The 22948-nt window shown below is 37.1% G+C and overlaps 3 non-coding genes across 3 annotated transcripts; 2 read left to right on the forward strand and 1 right to left on the reverse strand.

Annotated features, from left to right (window-relative positions):
• Nucleotides 1-9337: 9337 nt before the first annotated feature.
• trnas-gcu (transfer RNA serine (anticodon GCU)) lies at nucleotides 9338-9419 on the reverse strand. Its single transcript has one exon. It is a non-coding gene; the product is annotated as a tRNA-Ser (tRNA).
• A 3505-nt stretch (nucleotides 9420-12924) lies between these two features.
• trnas-gcu (transfer RNA serine (anticodon GCU)) lies at nucleotides 12925-13006 on the forward strand. The gene has a single exon. It is a non-coding gene; the product is annotated as a tRNA-Ser (tRNA).
• A 544-nt stretch (nucleotides 13007-13550) lies between these two features.
• Nucleotides 13551-13632, forward strand: trnas-gcu (transfer RNA serine (anticodon GCU)). The gene has a single exon. It is a non-coding gene; the product is annotated as a tRNA-Ser (tRNA).
• Nucleotides 13633-22948: the final 9316 nt, after the last annotated feature.

Genomic DNA, 22948 nt, shown 5'->3' on the forward strand with positions numbered 1-22948 from the left:
GAGCAGTTTGACCACATAAAGGGGACTAACACAATACCAGGCAGGTGGTTATAATGTTATGCCTGATCAGTGGATGCACTCTCTAGTTTTTAATTGAAGTTGAGCTTTGACACTTTGACATATGTTATTGGTAGTGTATTTTCTTCATAGATTTTGTTTTATTTTGAGCTTATCAAGCACTTTGGTAAAGTTGACTTGACTAATAGCCACAACTGAGCATCTGTGGTGTCCGTGTGCACATCCACAAGGGAGTCTAATCAACACTAATATTCTAAAGGTCAGTTCATGATTTGTGCGTATCTGTCTGTCCACTGTACTCGATGTTAACTGACAGCGCAATGTGCAAGTAGCTGCTGCTTCCTGTAAAAATTAACCTGTGTTTCACTGTGTTCAATATGAGAGGAAATGTGCCGACCACCACAGCCCGATTGTAGTTAGAACATAACTGGAAGCAAAATGCAGCTATGAAATGTTGTACTGAAGTATTGTGGTACTTCTGTGCAAGATGCTAACATGGTAGCATTAGCAAATGAGCTCAAAACAAAAGTACAGCTGAGGCTAGTTTTGCAGGTTTTAGTCATAAACCAACATATTGGGCAAATTATTGTCATGTGATGATGGTGCAAAAGGAAAAGTTAACGAATTATCAGTATTTTTTTAATAAATTATCCTGAAGGAGGTGTCTTTATTGTTACCACATTTAATCCACCAGTTAAAAAAATCTCAGCTGTTGGTGGCTCCATTGAAAAGGTCAGTAGGTCACCATAATCATCTCAACTAGTGACACTGAACCTGATGAAGCACCTGAACACAACATAACCGTTGGTGTCATTAAGGCGGTGAGCTGTCTCACCAGCTGACTCTAACGAGGGTCACCTGTTAACTGGAAACCAGTACAGGTCATAATCTCATGAAACTGGTTAAGATGCTGCAAAGCTACCATTAATTCAGGAGATATTTTGCTTAGTGTAGTTTAGTTTTTTGCTTACTACATGTGACTTATTTCATATTTTGTTGTCTACAGTTTTGTTCTATGTTGCAGAATATAGTCAAAGTGAAGAAAAACAACCCTTGAATGAGTCGAACTTTTGACTGGAACTGAATGAATTTCATATTGTTGATTGAGATCATCTTGTGCTTGCCAAAAACAATTGTTTTGACAAAAAAAACAAATTTTCACAATGAAAATGCAGTTGCTGTCAATGTTTAAATTTATATTAATCGTACGTGTTTTTTTTTTTTTTTTAGTTAAAACATCAAATTTTGTGTTAAACTCAGCAGTAGATGTGTCAGATACAGTTTCTGCCTCCATGACTGAAACAAAGCTTCAGAATTAGATTCAATATTATTGATGGATAAAGTCATGTTCCATCACTAACAGATGAACAATTTAATCTCTGCAGTGTCTTAAATTCACCTGGGCTCGACATGCGACTTAAATCAATTCCAATCTGAAGTTTCTGTCATTGTCGACAGTAGATACAAAGTCATTCCTCGCCACTGACGATGAGAAATGAAAAAAAAAATCAATAATGTCTGAACTATTCCAGGCTTTTCACGGCCGTAATGTGGCAACGCGAAGTGACAAGGGAGGTCACATGGAAGAAGAGAGCTAAACGGGCTGCAGAGTCGTACAGACTGACGCACTCATTTTTATGATGTTTAACACAGAGAGGCATTTACATGAACCGCTGTCTCAGTTACTGACAGGAAAAATATTCATTCAACCTCTGAGAAAGCAGATTTTCAACCATTTTCAACATAATTACTCCACTGTGCTGACTTTCTATTAACTTTATCAACAGAAGCAGCATCGATGATGGTGAAACTGCAGCATTTTTAGTCAATATAAAGCAAACGGGCATTTATATTTATCTTGCAACACTTCAGTGATGCATCTACTGATCTTCACAGTGCTACATATGAAATTAAACAGTGGAGGTCAGGACATCTGGAAGGGGGTCAGAAAGTAAAACCAAGGCACTTTGAGATTAAAAACAGAATTAAAAGCATGAATTTTCTACACAAATGTATATCTTTTCTGGCTTTATTTGACCTTTAAACACAGCAGCACACCAAAATATGTAATAGCTATGTTAGTCCACAGGGCAAAATGTATTACTTTCACAATAAAGTTGTTTTCATTCATTTCAGTTGTCACTTCTTAAAAAACAGTGCTCAGTTGTTTTCATTTGCAGCTTTATTTCAGTTGTTTTCCATCGTTGATTTCAGTTGCTGTTATGAGACCCTGCTTTCAATCACTGTTTTCACATGTTTTCTATTGCTGTTTTCATTCATTTTCAGCTGTTGTTTTCTGTTGCTGTTTTAATCATTTTTAAATGTTTTGTATTTGGTTGCTGTTTTCTGTCGTGGTGTTTTTAGTCATTTTCTTTCACTGTTTGCAGTTGCTGTTTTTACTTGTTTTAAGTCACTGTTTTGTGTTTTCTTTGGAGAGTTTGAGCCCCAAGTGAATCTATTCTTTTCAGAGGCTGTGTTCAGTCATTTTCAGTCAGTGTTTTCAGTCGTTTTCTGATGCTGATGATGTTTTCTATCATTGACTTCAATCGCTGTTTTTGATCATTTGTTGTTGCTGTTTTGAGACCCTGCTTTCAATCACTCTTTTCAGATGTTTTCAGTCGCTTTTTTCATTAATTTTCAGTTGTTGTTTCCAGTTGCTTTTAATCAGTTGCAGTTTTCAGTTGTTGTTTTCAGTCATTTTCAGCTGCTTTTTTCAGTTGTTTTTAGAAGCTGTGCTCAGTCATTTTCTGTCACAGCTTTCAGTTGATTTCAGGTGCTGTTTTCAGTTGTTTTTAGTCATTTTTAGATGTAGTATGTAGTAGTTTTCATTTGCGTATTTCAGTCATTTTCAGTCACTGTTTTCAGAAACTGTTATCAGTTATTTTAAGTCTAAAATTTGTTTTTAGTCTCTGTTTTCTGTCATTTTTAGTCACTGTTTTCAGTTGCTGTTTTAGCTTGTTTTAAGTCACTGTTTTCAGTTACTGTTTTCAGTTATTTTCAGTTACTGTTTTCAGTCTTTTTCAGCTGTTTTCAATTGTTGTTTACAGTTGTTTTCAGTGTTTTTCATTTGCTCTTTTTAATCCTTTTTAGTCATTGCTTTCATTTTTTTTCAGTTCCTGTTTTTAATTGGTTTCAGTCAGTGAGTTGAGAATGAATATTCGATCTAGATTGCCAGTTAGGGAAGAAAATGACCAACAAACACTAATGTTGCTTCATTTGTTATTTCTTATTTGTGCAAATATGTCTAACAAGATTTTAACAAGTCAGCATGATCACATTTAATTGATTCTGGTAAATATATATGGCCACCTGTTGCTTTTTATTTGGTCGCCTTCTTGCGCTGATTACTTTTAAAAACCTGAGAGGACACATCTCTGTTTGCAAACATGGAAACAGCAGCTCTGGGAGGCAATAATGGCATCCTTCAGTGAAATACAGGCTGAACTCTGTTTGGACTTACACATTCATTGGATGAGAACATTCTTAAAGTGATGCCAGTGAAGGACTTAATCTGCTTAAATGGTATAATTAAGATTTCTTTGTCATCCCCAAGCCACTAAATGAAGATGTGGTGCTATTACAATCACAAACTACTGATAATCACTGAGCACAGATTGTTTTTAAGATCATAAAAGAATCCAAAACACAAGAAAATATCTCACAGATTCCACATTTTCATGTAGCTGCTGAAGGATAAAAATAAATCTTAATTGGACCAGCTGCTTAGGCAACACAAACATAAATTGGAAAATAATAGTTCGGAGCACTTTTTTAGCTGCTTACCATTCATTAATCCCAGCATGTTTTCCACTTTTCCCACCCCAATAATAACGTGAAACATTTACACATAAAATATCTGACAACGAGGCACACAGTTTGTACCGTGTAATGAATGCAGCGTTCAATTTGAATTTCAGATTCTGTGTTCATTTCACGGTTTTTTAAAGACTGCTTGATTTTTGGAAACCTGCTCAGCTCCTGGTGTGTCGGGTCAGACAGTCTGCAGAGAAAACGAATCCGTTAGCCACAACCAATGCTGCTGTTTCTAAGATTAATTGAATTTTCTTAGACAGTTGAGAACAAAATAATTCAAAAAAGAGGCTGAATAAATCCTACCAAATATTTGAAGTTTACATGGAGAGCATTTTGAGGGACAAAACACCATCTGAGCTTTGATTCCTGACAGAGAAGCTGCTGCAATAAACACAAAAATGTATGTTCGAGGCACAAGAGACGTAAGAGAAAATCACTGTTCCCAAGGAAATTAGTCTTGGACTTGTACTGCATCTGTCAGCCACATTCACTGCAAATCCACACTCATATCAAGTAAAGTTGTTTATATAGAACATTTAAAACAGCAGCTTTGTGATTTCTTGTGTTTTTATCTTTACAAATTAACCCTAACAAGTTTATATATTAGGATTAAGACCTTATAATGTTATTTATGGTGTGAATTTCCCTCAATAGTTTAAATATTCTGGTTAAAAAATTTTCAAAAATATATAAAGAATGCAACTTTATATAGTTGGGATACATAATAAGGCTAAGATGCTTCAATTTTCTAAATTACTGAGATTAACCTGAATAATTTAAATATCTACACTTTAACATATTTTCCTGTAAAATTACTGTAAAATCATATAAATAACAAACAAATAATGATGTAATTTATTTAAACTGTTAATTACTGTGTATATTTACCGCAGGATTATTTAAAGTTTACAATAAAATGTGGACTTTATATGTAGTTGACTGTAAATTACAGCATGTTTTACTGTGAATTAAAGACAAGACCATAAATAGTAAATGTGTCTTTAATATTTATAATCCAAAATTGAGATCTTCCAACTTTGCTTAACATTTAAAAATGCAAATATCTATCTCTCTCTCTCTCTCTCTCTCTCTCTCTCTCTCTCTCTCTCTCTCTCTCTCTCTCTCTCTCTCTCTCTCTCTCTCTCTCTCTCTCTCTCTCTCTCTCTCTCTCTCTCTCTCTCTCTCTCTCTCTCTCTCTCTCTCTCTCTCTCTATATATATATATATATATATATATATACATATATAAATAAAAATAAAAATAATACTGTTGACACACCTAAACAATACAGGAAGAAGGAAAGGCAAGTCACATTTGATAGATCAGGAACATTATTCAAAGGCAGCAATGTGTGACAAATTGTAGTCTGTTAATTGTATTTTCTAAACAAAAAAACAACTTAATGTCAAAAAAGAAAAAGAGAAAAATGGCTTATCTCAGGGCATCAGTGTAAAGTTATTAATATTAATCTTAGCTGAATAATCTGGTCTAAAAATCATCAAATTTCACAGTATTCAACCATATATTGGAATCTGGCTGTATTTTTTATACAGTAATTTATTACAGTGTGAGACCCTAAAATATTATTAATTATAAATGCACTAATTTTGAACTGAAATTATAACCCTAGAAAAATATACATGATTATACATTAGAATTATTTCATTTCACCAAGACTGCCACCGACAGACACGTTTCCTTCATTCTTTTTTATCTTCATTTGAAATAAATGAGGAAACAAATAAATATTGAACAAGCATCTTACATAACTCTGCCAACTTGTTGTTTAAGGACTTGCGATGGAGAAAATGTCCTAAAACTGTAGCATAAATAGATAATGATTAAAATGAATATTACAGGCAGCCTTTGGCCAACTTGTTGTGTGAAACTTTAACGGACTGAAGGACAAAGAAGCTGCTGCTCAGCCTGAAGGGAGGAGCTCACTATAATACACTGCCCATCCAAAAAGAAAATAGTCACACACTCTAATAATTCATTGGACTGCCTTTAGCTCTGAGAACGACACACATTCACCATGGCATCGTTTCGTTTATATATATACACACGTGGACAAAATTGTTGGTACCCCTCAGTTAATGAAAGAAAAACCCACAATGGTCACAGAAATAATTTAAATCTGACACAAGTAATAATAAATAAAAATTCTATGAAAATTAACCAATGAAAATCAGACATTGCTTTTGAATCGTGGTTTAACGGAATTATTTAAAAAATAAACTCATCAAACAGGCCTGGACAAAAATGATGGTACCCCTAGAAAAGACTGAAAATAATGTGACCACAGGGACATGTTCAATCAAGGTGTGTCCTCTAATTAGCATCACAGGTGTCTACAAACTTGTAATCAGTCAGTCGGACTATTTATAGCGTTACAGTAGTCATTGTGCTGTTTGGTGACATGGTGTGTACCACACAACTCTGATGTTACATTCAAGTACAACCAGCATATTTGTCACTTTTTGACACATCTTCACATGGCATCTATTGGATGTTTATCGCTGAGGACAGATTATAATTATGGAAAACAGAAGTGCTGGGTTAAAGTTTGGAAAAGACCATTGTTCCAAATCAACATAACAAATTTATATATTGGGGTTAAGATCTTATAGTGTTATTTATGGTGTCAATTCACTTTAAGTGTTTAAATATTCAAGATTCAAAATATACAGTCATGGAAGAAATTATTAGACCTCCCTTGTTTTCTTCAATTTCTTGTTGATTTTAATGCCTAGTACCACTAAAGGTATATTACCTGAAGAATACAATGAACAGGACAAAAAATGCAGATGATTCCATAATACTTTATGTCCTATTTGACATGCTTAAGCTTCATTGTATTCCCAGGATATATATTACCTGTTTTAAATGAATAATAAGGCTAAGACCCTACAGTTTTCTAAATTAAGGAGATAAACCTGACTAACTTAAATATTATAGCCACACTTTTACACATTTTCTTGTACATTTACAGTAAAATACTGAGAGCTGTGTGCTGCACTCCACGATGTTACATTCAGTTACAACCAACATGTTTGTCACTTTTTGCAATATCTGCACATGGCAGCTATGGCACATTAAAGCTCGGGAACAGATTATATGTTGAGCAAACAGAAGTGCCGGGTTAAAGTTTGGAAAGAGGCCATTGTTCCAAATTAACCTAATTAGCATAAAGCGCATATATTGGGGTTAAGACCTTATAGTGTTATTTATGGTGTGAAGTCACCTTTAGAGTTTAAATATTCAGAATAAAAATTCCACAAAACTATATATAGAATGCAACTTTACCTGGTTTGAATAAATAATAAGGCTAAGATGCTTCACTTTTGTAAATTGGGGAGATTAACCTGACTAATGTTAATATTATAAACACACTTTAACACATTTTCCTGTACATTTGCAGTAAAATACTGACCGCTTCCAACAGAAATGCCAGATTAAAGTTTGGAAAAAGACCATTGTTCCAGTTAAAAAGGCAAATTGTGCCGGCAGATTTAGCAAATACTGTTGTGTCCTGTATAGAATTGGATGTAAATCATGATGTTGTAAGCCTTTAAACAAGCAGAAACACCTTGTTGCTGCTGCCTGTATGTGTATAATACTTAAAAATATCTGACAGTGGTGCTGCTGATCAGAGATTTGATAAGATTTATCTCTGCACTGACATGCAGATAAACAGTGTGTTTAAAAATGATCATGACAATTAGTTTGTAGAAATAAAGCAAGTCTCAGGTTTATCTAATCACTGGTGACCAGCAGATGCTTCCATACAGACGACAATCGCCAAAATGTCAAACGAATGTTGCACTCAGATTTTTCTCCCTGCAGTTAAGAAGTAGTAGTTTTATTTCTGATTGGTGAGAAAATGCATAGAAGCCCTTGAGCTCAGCTGATAGACTTTTCTATGACAAAAGTGCTTCCAGCTGTAATCTCAGCTGAGGAAATGTGCTGACGCATTTCTCCATTCAGACAATGGAAACACTTAGCAGAGATTGAGCCAAGTTCACTTTTCCACTTTTAGCTCGTTCGGCCTCCTAAACGTCTCTGATGGTTGTTTCTGCTCCTGGTGATCCTCAGAGGTTTCATCCATCACAGAGAGAGTAGAAGGTTGTGCAGCAGGTTTGGAGAGCGTTTTATATTTAATCTTCCAGGTATCCAAAATGTCACAGGATGGATCAAAACACTGATCTTCCTCTCAGGTCACCCAGTTACTGTCATCTGTGGCTGTAATCAACCTTAGTGTGAAAAGGATCCGAATGCTGCAGCCATAAAGAGACTTTACTCCCATAAAAACTAGAACACCAGCGCCGTTAAAACATATTTCATTGGTTTTGGTTTGTTCCTGCTAATTAAATGTGACACAGCTCATTGATTTCGTGGCTGAAGAACTGGGTGACGACGTGCTTTTTTCTTTACTCTGCTTGGCTGTATATTTATCTATTTATTTATTGACACATTGTTCATAATGTTTTTTTATTGTTATTTTTCTGCAACTGTAAAACATAAATCAAGACTAAACCTTAGAGTGCCAATAATAAATGGTATCTACCACCTTTTTATTGCTTTTTAGGAATGAATCTTGCTCAGTATAATTAGGCTTTTTTTTTTTACAGGAATTTACAAAAAGAGAAAACTCTTTAATGTCAAAGTTTGGGGTCATCCAGACAGTTTCATGCTTTACATGAAAACTCACACCTTTAGTCATGTGCTAACATAATTGCACAAGGGTTTTCTAATCATCAATGAGCCTTTCAGCACCATTAGCAAACACAATGTTGCATTAGAACACAGGAGTGATGGTTGCTGGAAATGTTCCTCTGTACCCCTATGGAGATATTCCATTAAAAATCAGCCGTTTCCAGCTACAATAGTCATTTACCACATTAACAATATATTTCTGATTAATTCACTGTTATCTTCATTCAAAAAAAAACTGCTATTCTTTCAAAATAAGGACATTTCCAAGTGACCCCAAACTTTTAAACGGTAGTGTACACAGAGAAAATTAATTTGGTGACAGGAAAGAAACACATTTTTATTTCAAAATTTATAGTTCAGTACCTCTGTTTAGTTTGATATTATTTCTTTCATTCATAGATCCGGATATTTTTTTTAAAATATAGAACCTAATAAAACCAAACAAAAGCAAACAGAGTTCTCAACCTAACTAAAGAAAAACGGAACAGATAAGTTCCTTAGCCAAACCTAAACACAATGGCAACACAACTTACAATTTCATTTAGCAGACACTTTAATCCAAAGCGATGTATATCTGTCAAGTCAAACAGTTGCTAAACACTGAACTGCTCAAAACCTACAATTCGACACATATTAAGCTGTATTTATTATACAGTCTATGATACAACACAAGGTAGGGTAGGCAGGGCAACACTAAGCCTGAGGGTCCTCACTGTGGCCTGACCAGGGTTTGACTCTCCTGTGACAAAGTCATGGGTGCTAAATACTGAACTGCTCAAAACTTCCAGCTCGACGAGGATGGGATTCGAACCCACGCGTGCAGAGCACAATGGATTAGCAGTCCATCGCCTTAACCACTCGGCCACCTCGTCAGCTACCAACACACCCCACTAACACCCACACCAGACAACAGAAATCTGTGCCGAGTGCACGGAGCTGACTACATGAAACTGGTGCTTCAAACACACGTTACCAACAACACATGTTCCGTGAATCACCACCGCTCAGTGGCTACAGGACACACACAGGACACGAGTAGCTCCTCACCGAACTAGCAGCTGCTAACAGAAGCTTTACTTCCGGGTAGCCGTCCCTCTGCTTCCGGGGTGAACTGGTCACGTTAAATCCCAGCCGCCCTGGCTGAAAGTTTGGCTGTAGATTTATAGCAGGTGTGGTGATGGCTGGGGTCTTGTGGGAGGAAGAGTTGTGGTTGTGGTCTGATCCGACGGGTCGGAAGGTCTGGAGCTCGGTCTTCAGCCAGCTGTGATCAGTACAGTCTCCATCTCCTCACACAGAGGCTGGACAAGTCCATTACCAACCACATCACCACCAGAGGACGTAACACAAGACTGTCATGATATAAATCATATTTCCAAGTGCATGTAAAGCTTTTGTTGACACATGCAGTAGACACTGCTGAAAGTCTGCCCACAGTTGTTTTTCTATATAGCTTAAACCACCTGCGCTGGATTCACCTGAACTTGTTTAAAATGGTATTAGCTCTGATGTACAAAGAACGAGTTTGGCAGTGACTGAATTATCAGTTTTAATTGAAACTGCACTATGAAACAATCCCATTAGCAAAGTGCAAGCACTGCAATGTAGAATAAAGGTTGTACAGTGCATCTAATTCATGCAACTTAAAAAATGTATGCTGTACTTTTTGTGTGAGAGCTACGTGTTTGATGGGATCTAATGACTTTAGACAACTAAAGCTTGTCTTCAAAATAACGTATGTACCACAAATCCAATCACAATTTTCCCAAAATAATTCAGGCCGATTACCCCAGATAATTAGCAGACTCAGCAGTTGCTCCTATAAAGTCTGATGGAGAGGGTGGTCCATTAAGTGCAAATGGGAAAAGAGAAAGTAAATGCAATGAGTTTTAGTCTTGCCTAGAATAACTGTGATTCAAATGAGCTAAATCTACACAACTAGGATGAACCCGCAGAGATGCACAGAAAGCACATATATAATCTGCATTAAACAGGGGATCTATGGACTCCTTATTAACTGTCAACATATAATTTAAACAGTAAAAGCAACAGGTTGCAAACAGTTGGCAGCATTTTACTCTTTCAGCACCACAGAATTTATTTATTTATTCACTGGAGACACATTCAGCAGCTGGTGGAGTTTTTAAGATCTAAAATGTGAATGTTTGTTTGAAGAAAGTAATGTTTGAGTGTCCACAAACATCTGGTCAAGTGTATTCGGTCTTTGTAGCCATCAGTACATGACCAATTAATCTTCATACAGGATTTAATTTTAATAAATAACATAATTCAGTCCAAGCAGGTGGTGTAGTAATGTGACAGGACAGTAAGAGGCTCCGCAATCATCTGTTCTCTCTTCATGAGTCATTTAAACATTTATTCTCCTCCTATCTTTTACACTAACGCATAAAAACACAAAAAGGACGCCGTCCAACAGGCAGCCAAAACTAATTAGAGTGCCTGAATAATTAATCCTGGACAGCAGCTGTTATTAGAGCTGCTGTAATGACTCACATTAGTCACTCAGGTTTTCTCTGTTTGCTGCCGGACTGGAGTAATGTGTTTCTGTTTGACAGTCAAACCTGAGTAATGTCTCGGTTAGGGAAATCAGCGCGGCCCAAAGGTCAGCAGCGAGCAGCTTTAATCTCCTGATATAACATTAGTCATGTCGGAGCGTGTCACCTGCAGCAACATGAGAGCTTCATGTGAGGAAACGCAGGTTGAAGTCTCCAGAAAACACATCCTGTAGTCTCAGAATAAACCAGTTATTAGTCAGATGGACCCATGTGATGATTATTGCTGCTGAATGTAAGAAATTCTTACAAAAGCTCACCAGGTAGCTGCAGCTTTGACAGGAGAAACACTGACATTTACATTTTCTAATGTCAAGGTGACAACTTTCTGTTGCGGTTTTAAAAAGATTTTCAAAACATATTTGTCACCTGTCTTTCTTTTTTATATAACGGCTGTCAAAAGTACCAGTACGAACATTTTGCTGATTATTTAGACCTATTTTCATACTGTATCCAGCCAAATACAGTCCAAATTGCACTTTGTGAAAACTTTCTCCACCAACTACGTGTTGAGTATGTTTCAAATTGTTGTTTTCCAAAACTATTTTTATGACGTAGGAGCGAGAAGTCTCACTACAGAGTTCATTTTAGTGGCTGCTCTGGATTTTTCAGTGAATTTCATGTTAAAGTTTGCCCAGCTGTCATGGGTCAAAATGACAATGAGGACCATTTGGCGTGATAGAAAGCTCCAGAACCACAAACTCACAGAACCTCAGCTGCTTTCTTCTTCCACAAATGGTTGGTTTCATCACAGCACTTTACATACTGGACACTTTGCATTCTAAACGTCATTCATTATATCTATAAGCTCATCTGCACCTTCTTATGCCATTTGCACATCCAAGAAAATTTAATTTAATTTTACTTATTTTATTTTACTTTATTTGACCTTCATTTTATAACCCTGTGTTTTCTCACACCTTTATTGAACATCCATGCTGCTGTAACAACTTCCTCTGGGGATTAATACAGTCATATTAAGTTAGTGTTAACATTGGCGGCATAGTGCAGTGATTCCCCCCAAGTCTCCATAGGGAATGTGAAAAAAAAAACAGAAATAGCAATTTAATCAAATAGTTAAGTGGATCTGAGTAAGTTTTATGCATCTGTGGAATTTCACAAGTTTGTTTTGCAAAAATTCTGAGTGTTATTAGTTTTAAACCAAAAAATTATTGAAAATATATTTTAAAAAACAAGAATGCGTTCAAAGATAAAGCAACAAATATTGTTATTTTGCAAGCAGGACCTTGAAATTTTCAGCCTCTTTAAAGAAAACACTGTAACAAGTTGCCTAACTAATAATTTATATACACCACTGTTCAAAAGTGTGGGGTCACTTAGAAATGTCCTTATTTTTGAAAGAAAAACGTTTTTTTTTAATGAAGATAGCATTAAATTAACCAGAAATACAATCTAGACATTGTCAATGTGGTAAATGAATATTCTAGCTGGAAACGGCAGATTTTTAATGGAATATCTACAACTCTTCCTCCCACAAGACCCCAGCCATCACCACACCTGCTATAAATCTACAGCCAAACTTTCAGCCAGGGCGGCTGGGGTTTAACGTGACCCCGGAAGCAGAGGGACGGCTACCCGGAAGTAAAGCTTCTGTTAGCAGCTGCTAGTTCGGTGAGGAGCTACTCGTGTCCTGTGTGTGTCCTGTAGCCACTGAGCGGTGGTGATTCACGGAACATGTGTTGTTGGTAACGTGTGTTTGAGGCACCAGTTGTATTTGGTCAGCTCCGTGCACTCGGCACAGATTTCTGTTGTCTGGTGTGGGTGTTAGTGGGGTGTGTTGGTAGCTGACGAGGTGGCCGAGTGGTTAAGGCGATGGACTGCTAATCCATTGTGCTCTGCACGCGTGGGTTCGAATCCCATCCTCGTCGAGCTGGAAGTTTTGAGCAGTTCAGTATTTAGCACCCATGACTTTGTCACAGGAGATTCAAACCCTGGTCAGGCCACAGTGAGGATCCTCAGGCTTAGTGTTGCCCTGCCTACCCTACCTTGTGTTGTATCATAGACTGTATAATAAATACAGCTTAATATGTGTGTGTGTGTGTGTATATATATATATATATATATATATATATATATATATAAAAAAAACATCTTATATAATATGTTGACATCTGGTTGTATCTACTCTCAAATGTATGTTGCTTTGGATAAAAGCGTGTGCTAAATGAAATTGTAAGTTGTGTTGCTGTTGTGCTTACGTTTGGCTAAGGAATGTAACTGTTCTGTTTTTCTTAAGTTAGGTTGAGAACTCTGTTAGCCTTCGTTAGGTTTTATTTGGTTCTTTGATTTTCGCGACATCCACCCTGTTTTCCTTTTTGTTTGATAACTTTTAGTATCATTTTATCACTGAGCAATAAATTGCTTCACCTAACCAATGACATCTGGTTGTGTTGGTATGTTTTGTTGGTAGCTGACGAGGTGGCCGAGTGGTTAAGGCGATGGACTGCTAATCCATTGTGCTCTGCACGCGTGGGTTCGAATCCCATCCTCGTCGAGCTGGAAGTTTTGAGCAGTTCATTGTTCAGCGCACATGACTTTGTCACAGGAGATTTAAACCCCGTTCAGGGCACAGTTGTCCAGGTAGGAGCTTTAGGCGCAATGTCCTCTGCCTACCTACCTTGTGTTGTATCTGCTCTCAGATATACGTCGCTTTGGATAAAAGTGTCTGCTAAATGAAATTGTAAGTTGTGTTGCTATTGTGTTTAGGTTTGGCTAAGGAACTTATCAGTTCTGTTTTTCTTTAGCTAGGTTGAGAACTCTGTTAGCCTTTGTTTGGTTTTATTAGGTTCTTTGATTTTCGTAACATCCACCAGCTCTGTTTTCCTTTGTTTGATCACTTTTATGTTCACATTGCCACTGAGCAATAATTTGCTTTACCTGACCAATGCCATCTGGTTGTTATACTGGGGTGACCCTAGTGGCTGGGTCATAACATGTGTTTCCAGTGACTCCTGTAACACTGAATTTTCTATGACGGAATCATTGAAACACATGAGTCTTTGTCACAAATAAACAGACACATTTTGGTTCTGTCATTGATTTATTGCTGGTCGACACAACTTTCTACATCACAAAAAAACTGATCATTTAAATTGTTGCATGTATGTTTTTGATTCAGCAGATTTTGTCCCAGGAGAACTATAACTAATCTATGAAAATTCTGTTCTTCAGTGATTCCATTGTGGAAAATTAAGAGCTGTAGGCATCATTGGAAACTTGAGACTGCAATGATATGTATGTTCTTTAGAAGTGCATGTAAAATTGTGTTCATAACTATATTCTTATACCTGAAGTCAGCTCTGCACACTGATCATCATGTTAACCCGCTTCATGAGGCCTTCACTGGGAATGATTTTCAATTAAGACTAATTTGTGTTCTTTAACTTTTAAAAATTTCCAGAAAAATCTAAATTTTAAAAAATATCCGGATCTATGAATGAAAGAAATAACATCAAACTAAACAGAGGTACTGAACTATAAATTTTGAAATAAAAATGTCTTTCTTTCCTGTCATCAAGTTAATTTTCTCTGTATACACTACCGTTTAAAAGTTTGGGATCACTTGGAAATGTCCTTATTTTGAAAGAAAGCACTTTTTTTCAATGAAAACAGTGAATTAATCAGAAATATATTGTTAATGTGGTAAATGACTATTCTAGCTGGAAACAGCTGATTTTTAATGGAATATCTCCATAGAGGTACAGAGGAACATTTCCAGCAACCATCACTCCTGTGTTCTAATGCTACATTGTGTTAGCTAATGGTGTTGAAAGGCTCATTGATGATTAGAAAACCTTTGTGCAGTTATGTTAGCACATGAATAAAAGTGTGAGTTTTCATGGAAAACATGAACTCTCTGGGTGACCCCAAACCGTAGTGTATATACTTGTTCATTTATGATGTAATTCTAATCATATTTTCTCCAAGTTTTATTTGCAGAAATCTTAATTTATAAAGTGCAGTAGTAGTGAAGCAAGAAGTAGAATATTTACCATTGAAATGTTATAAAGCAGAAGTATAAAGTGTCATAAAATGGAAACACTCAGGTACAGAACCTCACAACTGAAGTACAGCAGCACTACTGTTCGTGACTAACGTGAGTCATCCCAGAGGTAAATACAGATTCAGACTGAAGGCCACTGACTGCTGTGAATCTGCAGGTTTTATGTAAAACCGACACTTTTCACATCTGATTTAACTCACAAACAAGTGTTCAAACACAGATTGGGAGCTAATTAGTGAAATCACCTGCTGGTGGAACAAACCTCCTGCTGCTTGTTGGTTTCAGACTGTTTGTCCACAATCCTGTTTCCACTGATTCTCCAGATTATAGCCCGCTGATCAGATGATTAATGCCTGCTGTGGTGTAAACTGGACATTTGTGAAGAAACAGCGCCATCTCCTGGTCTTCAGGGATGTTTAAGGAAGACGTTCTGCTTTCTGTGGCTCATTTTAAGGAGCAGCTTAACTCACCAGACACTTAAATGAACTTTAGGTCATTCAGTGTTTGCAAATAAGCCAATAGTCTGCACCAGGAAGGGGTTGTTGCTTCTGTATAGTGAATCAGATGCAGCCTAAACTAAACCCACAGAGCTCACAGTCAAATCTAATTGAAAGTGTCGCAAATTGGCCTCCTATTCACCAACAATCTAAACTGCTGTCAAAACTGAACTAAACTCAGGACATTATGGAGGAAAAATATGAGAGAAAAATAAACAAAAAGCTACATTTGGACCCAGGCAACAATACAAAGCGTGAAGGAATAACTAGTCAATCTCATCCTGTCAGATGAGGATCAGTAAGCAGGAGAAACTCTGTTCTGCTGAAGGTTATGCTTTGGGAGAAGTTTTCTATAGTAGGAAAGGGCTTTTCTGTGCATATTCCAACTAAATACAGCTGTCAAAGGTACTTCTCAGTTCAAGTACAGCAAATTTCCAAAAAACAAACACAATCAAATGCTATGAATTCATTCGGTGTGCTTTTGTCTCCTTTTAAAGCCTGCAAAAGCAGTTTTCCTGCCAATTGACACATTTAAAACCCTCAAATCATTTGCTCAAAAATATATATACAAAACAGAAAGAATTTTGCGCATTTTTTGGACTGTAAAAAACTTGATTTAAAGGCTCAACACAGCTTTAATGTGACCATACAAGCATTTTCACTGACTGGTGCTGATTAGAGCTTTTCTCAGAACAGTCAGATTTTATACAAGCTGATAGACGTCGCTTATCTTTCTTTCTCAAACTACAGAAAATTGGTTTTTCCATGCAGTTTCAAATTATATGCATGTCCCAAATGAAGCTTAAAAGCCAGAATATTTTGTGTTTAAACTATCTGTAAAGTTACATTCTCTGTCTCAGATCAGCTGACTGAAGGTGTTCCTCCCTCAGATTTGAACTCTTTTTCTCTGTCTCTGGATGTTTTGGGTATTTTATATTAATTTCTTACATCATTATCCATATGCAGTGATTAATTAATTCATTTATGCTGTATTTTATAGCTGTCTCTGGTCTGCTTCTTGCACAGTCAGCTTGTTTGGATCTCCTTCTGTTTAAATCAGTTCACTCAGACCCAGTTTATCAATAGACAAAGTTTCAAAACTTGTAAGAGTCACTAAGGCTGTCTGTTTCTCTTTGCTGTTAGAGGAAGGAGACCATGTATAAAGTTTGGATGTAACCTCATTTCGTCTCAGTACATTGCAATAAATACCTTCGATGGACACTTGCTCTTTGTGATTTCTTTCTTACAGAATGCCTTCAACACTGAGCCAGTCCTGTCACCTTTGTCATCTTATAATTGCAATGCAGAACTTCCAGCAGTGACAGTATTCAAAATAAAACCACTGACGACGTCCAACCCTCCACCAGACTCCTAGTTGCTGTAACTCCTCTGTCTCCGTCACTATAGTTACTGCCCTCTTCAGCTCTGGAAAACCAATCATTGCTGGCTGACGTAAAAACAGCCCTGAGGTGGGAATGTTGACACAGACAAGAGATTTAATATTGGCTGGACGTGTATAGAATTTGTTCTGAAAACTCAACAGCAATGTGTCTTTTCACAAACAACACCTCTGCACTCTGATCAACACACAGATTTCTCCGTCAGCAGTTTTTGTTGGATATTTCTTGGGTAGAAATTAAGTCAGATGTACCCAAGACAATGAGACTTTATAAAGGTAGGAGATTCAATTAAGGGAGATTAGTGGATTATCTAAATATTCTTGGTCATGCTTATGTCGATTTAAAAAAAAAAAAAAACAAAAAAAACAATGGAGCTTTACAAACAAATTGTGTCTGCAAAGTGGAGATGGATGACTATCTCAGCCATAAAAATCTCTCAGTGGTAATATACACTGAAAAAGGAGAACTGTTGGATCAACTTAGTATAACTGTTTCGGCTGGTAACATAGAATTAAGTAAAGTTTATCCAAATTAAGCTAACAGATAATGTTAAGTCACTTTTTTTGAGTTAGATGTACAGTCAAGAACAAAAGTTTACGTAAAGATCATGCACATCATGACAGTCTTGAGTTTCCAGTGACTCCTAGAACTGTTAATTTTTTTTTATGATGAAATCATTGAAACGCATGAATCTTTGTCATACAAATAAACCATGGTTTTTGCATAGATTTATCACAGGTCTGGATAATATCTCGATAATATCTGCTGGGTCAGAAATATGCATAGTGTAATGACAATATATAATTATATGTACTTTGGCTTTGGCCCTTTTCACCTCAACTAAGTGCTTTTGGTTTCCGTCTACAAACTTCTGGTTTTATCTTTGACCTCCTCTTGAAAAAAAAATGGTGCAGTTCAACTAAATGTGTTGTCTTTCTGACAGACTTGTTTCTTCATTTGGTTCTTGATGGTAGACCAGGCTAAAACCTTAATTCTACCACAATTTAACCATTTCTGTACCACTTTTGATGTGTGTTTGGGGTCCTCGTCTTGTTGGAAAACTCAACTGACTGCTTCAAAGACTCAACCTTCTGGCTGATGATTTTAGGTTTTCCTGAACAATGTGGGGATAATCCTCCTTCTTCATTATTTCATTTACTTTTTGTAAAGCATGAAAACAACCCCAGAGCATGATACTGCCACCAGCATGCTTAATGGAAGGGTGGTGCTCTTGGGAGACCAGTCTAAAACCCTAATTCTAGCCTGATTTAGCCATTTCTTTACTACTTTGATGTGTGTTTGGGCTCATTGTCTTGCTGGACCTACTAACTGTGTCCAAATCAACCTTCTGGCTCATGATCTTTGGTTTTTCGCGCAGAATGTGGAGGTAATCCTCCTCCTTAATGATTCCATTTACTTTGTGTAAAACACCCAGAGCATGATACTGCCACCTCCATGCTTGGTAGGTTTGGTGTTCTTGGGGTTAAAGACCTCACCTTCTCTCCTCCAAACATATTGCTGCTCAGTTTTTGTTCCATCTGACCACAGAACTTTCCTCCAGAACACATTTCCTTTGTACATGTGATCAGCAGCAAACTTTGGTGGAGTTTTAAGGTTCTGCTCTAGAGGAAGAACTTCCTTCTTCCTCTTGATGTAAAACACTGTGGACACTGACAGCTTGATGGTAGGTTTGTTGTTCTTGGTGTTAAATGTAAAACATGACTTTGTAATTAGACCTGCTTAAAGAAAACAGTGGCAACAAGAATTTCAGCAGAAAATTTAGAAAAAAATTGGACATCATAATGATCCTTATTGCTGAAGGAGCAGTAGAGATCGTTTTTACACATTCGCTGACATTAGAACACCAGTTTAAAGGGGTCAAAATCTAACTTTATAAAGATAGAATCCATAAAAATTAACTGCCATCTTCATACCAGAAAGATAAATGAGATTCATTCGAAATAGTACTTTATGTCAGCAACACTTTTTGCAGTGCAGTATTTTTATGTTTTGACTTCATAATCCCTCTACAGAGAGTCCAGACAGCCATTCTTCTGATTCTTCTGTTGCTTTATTCTCTCCAGTAATCTCCTCATTGTCACCCTCTGCTCTGTGCAGTGATGTTGGTGGCACACTCAGATCGTGTTCTCCTTCCCTGCAGTTTATTGGCATCCCAGTAAAATTATTTGCAATCTGCGCAGTGCACTCGGGAACTCGCAGTAATTGCGTCTCCATTCTTGTTCACAGCTCTGATGCAGTGTTCATCCATCCATAAAACACACTCAACCAAAGTGTATAAGGTCTAAAAATGAAAATGAAGGTTAGACGCCTTGAGTTCTATTTAAATTACATCTCATTCTAATGGATTTCCATTTGTGGTACTGTGTTAGTTCAATACTCCAACTGTTCATATCGAATATACAAAAACTCATTTTAGATTTTGCCCACAGATATGCGTGATGGATCCTTTTCATAAGCTTCACGGCCCACAGAATCTGAATGGAGTTACTGTTCATTTTTTCTGAATGTCTGGAGCGTTAATGTGATGTAGAGACTAAATTAGGCAGAATTTTACATTTGTAAAGTTCAGTGTTTCCTTCACCTGTTACATGAGTGTTCAGAGGAAATACAGATGCAGTGAAGAAGACTATATTTAATGTTTAACCTTAAAAATTACACATCTGTGTAGAAACACTTCACAGCTTTCAGAGCAGCATCTTTGAAACACAGGACTCATGTTTTCCTCACTTTTGAAAAGAAAAAATGTAGTTTTTCCCTGACCCGTTGTCCATGAGCATCTCTTTAAACAGCTTCCTTTTTAATTCGAGCTGCTAAAATCCAGGTGACATAATCTCTAAATGTTGACGAAGGAATAGAGTTCAATAGAAATCAGTTCTGACAACTTCTAATGAAATTATGTTCAACCAAAACCTCTACTGAGTAAGGGAATTAGCTTTTTCTCTACAATCAAAGGTATTTTTTAATTACCAATCTTGATATTGTCCAGACAAGCTAAGGTAGGGGAGGGAAGTTGAAATTTTTGACTGAAAGTAAAGAAAAATCAAATTATCTAACCATTTAAAAAATACTAAAATAGGCATGTATAACATAAATAGACTTTCCAATGAAGTTTTGTGTTACTAAATTTTCAACATCAACAAGAAGACAATCTGAAAGACCAGTACCAAGAGGGAGATGAGGCCCAGGAGGACGTGGCTGGCTGGCAGAAGAGAGAGGGGGTGGAAGAGGAAGGAGATGACCCATATAACAATGAGAATATTAAGCATCATGAAGTAAAACACCAGGAAGGACCAAGAAAGGAGGGAGATCACAGAAATGGCATGAATGATAATGAGAAAGAGAATTACGAGGAGGAAGAAGTGGAGGTAGAGAAGGATACAGCTGGTTGAGACAAAGGAACCAATCAGAGGGCAGAAATGTAGGACGGACGTGAACGTTTTGTTTTTCGGCTGCCTGTAGAGCCAGTCAGGTCTTTCTTTCCCTTGATTCCCAAAGATATAAAACCAGCCATCCATTCATAATTCCAGTCAGGAAAATCGGGTATCATGCCTGGAAGATGGGGATGCTATTCCAAACACTGTGGGGTTGGAACGGATCAGCTTACAATGTGGAAAAAGACCCAACTTGTAGAGCACAAAGGGGATGTATTCTATATATTTTTTATACAGATTTTGATTTTCACTGCAAATACGTATCTGTTTCAAGTATTAGTTGCTGTTCTCCCCGACTTACTCTAAGTCAGGGCTAACCAACACGGTGCCCGTGGGCGCGTGGTTGCCCGCAGAGACCATGTGAGTTGCCCCAGACACACGTTCTAAAAATAACACTAGTCACCATAAAATTCCTTATAAAAAATTATAGTTGCTGTTCTTTTTAAATCAAAAATACTTACATTAATGCAGATTTTAAATTACAATATTTATTATAATTTATTTTTTTAAAAAACAAAAATGTCTTCGGTGTAAATTAACTTTGACCTTGTCCGAGTCAAAGTTCACTGCGCATGTCAAACCACCACGTCACTGCTGAAGCATCCGGACGTAGACACTTTGGGAAGCTAGATGTGGTTTTTACCCCCAAATAATGACAGAGAAGTGAAAGAGAAAACACTATTTTCACGATGACTGGGAGGAAGAGTTCTTTTTCACGACAGTGAAAGATAAATGTATGTGTCCTATTAGCGGGGCGACTATTGCGTCGGCAAAGCGGCACAATGTGGAGAGACGCTACTTAGCCGCTACAAAGCTTCCATGCTAACTAGCCACCTGCTAGCGCACATAGACTGGATGCGCACTATGGACAGAAAAACGACTGACGGGGCTCCCTCCATGACGGGTCGGCATGCAGGCTTCATTGTACGATGCAGAGGTGATCCAGACTTCCCAACATTCCTACATTACCACTGCATCATTCACCAGCAGGACATATGTATGTACAAAAGTGGCCGGATTTGATCATGTGATGACTCGTGTCGTGAAGATCATAAATGGCTCCAAAGCCAAACAACCAGGACATTGAAGGTGCTGCTGGAGGAGCTGTTAGCTGAACATGGTGACCTGTTACTACACACAGAAACCCCATGGATCAGCAGGAGACCAGTTTTGCAGCGTTTTTTTGTCACTGTTGGCCAAAATCAAAGAGTTGATGCAATCCAAAGGGGAAGACACCTTGCTGCTTGAGGACACTGAGTGAATTCTTGACCTTGTATTTTCAACGGACATCACTGGGAAACTGAACCATCTGAACCGTGAGCTGCAAGGTAAAGGTAAGACATGATAAGCTCTGCAATGCCAGGCTTCCCACTAATACACATTTACAGAGAAAGAGGTAACATATGTTGTCATTCAAAACACCGTGCCATTACATAAAAATCTGAAAAATAATTTGTTAAAAACGTAATGATTTGTTGTTATGATCTGTTAAAAATGTTGCAATGCTGGTGAAAAATGCTGGTGATTAGTACTAATGTGATAGGATTCATTTCAAATGTGAAAGAGTTGATTTTTTTTCTTACATAACTGATAATTTGTACAAATATGGGACAGAGTTCATGAATTGTTCAAAATATTACAAAGGTAGTGGTTTGCACAAATGAAGCATGATTTGATGACAGTTAATGATTTCCTAAAAATGTTAGAAGTGACAATTTGCACAGAAATGTAACTGGTGTGATTTTGAACAAAATGCTGCAAATATGCTGATTCATACAAAACTGCCAAGAAAGATATTTACCAAAGTTTCAGAGATGGGATACCTCTGACTTTTAAATATTGGAACAGATTTCCATATATGTGTGTGTGTGTGTGTGTGTGTGTGTGTGTGTGTGTGTGTGTGTGTGTGTGTGTGTGTGTGTGTGTGTGTGTGTTTCCTACCGTCATTGTTGTGGAAATCGTTAATAATTATTGTAAGTAATAATTAACATAGATGTGATCAGACAGTCTTTTTACATATTATCTTCATTATTATTATTGTTTAAAGATGATGGCGCAAGTTTGCTATTGAGGAAGTTTGTATCAAACAAGGTGCCCTTTGTACTACTCAGTATTCTTGAAGTTGCTCTCAGGTTCAAACAGGTTGGTGACCCCTGCTCTAAGCTCTATCGGTCCTGAAAAACCCAAATCAGTCAACCCCAAGAATGAACATAACATGCATATAAGCAAGAGTTTTTCCAGAGGTGACAACAGTTTGTGCAGAAATACAGAAATCAGTGCATTTTCCTGTACTTTCTGCCCATTTGGTGAACAAAAATGTGTCTTATTCTTGAATAAATAAAACCCTAATCTCTTGTTAAAAAGTAGTTTTCTTCAAATTCTCAATTCTTTTCATTTTGTGGGTGGTTTTCCTTTTAAAATTTCTGTCAGTAGTGCCTGAAACTTCACTGAAAAGCTG

This window comes from Amphiprion ocellaris, chromosome 1 (assembly GCF_022539595.1).
Source record: "Amphiprion ocellaris isolate individual 3 ecotype Okinawa chromosome 1, ASM2253959v1, whole genome shotgun sequence".
In the NCBI taxonomy this organism is placed as follows: domain Eukaryota; kingdom Metazoa; phylum Chordata; class Actinopteri; family Pomacentridae; genus Amphiprion; species Amphiprion ocellaris.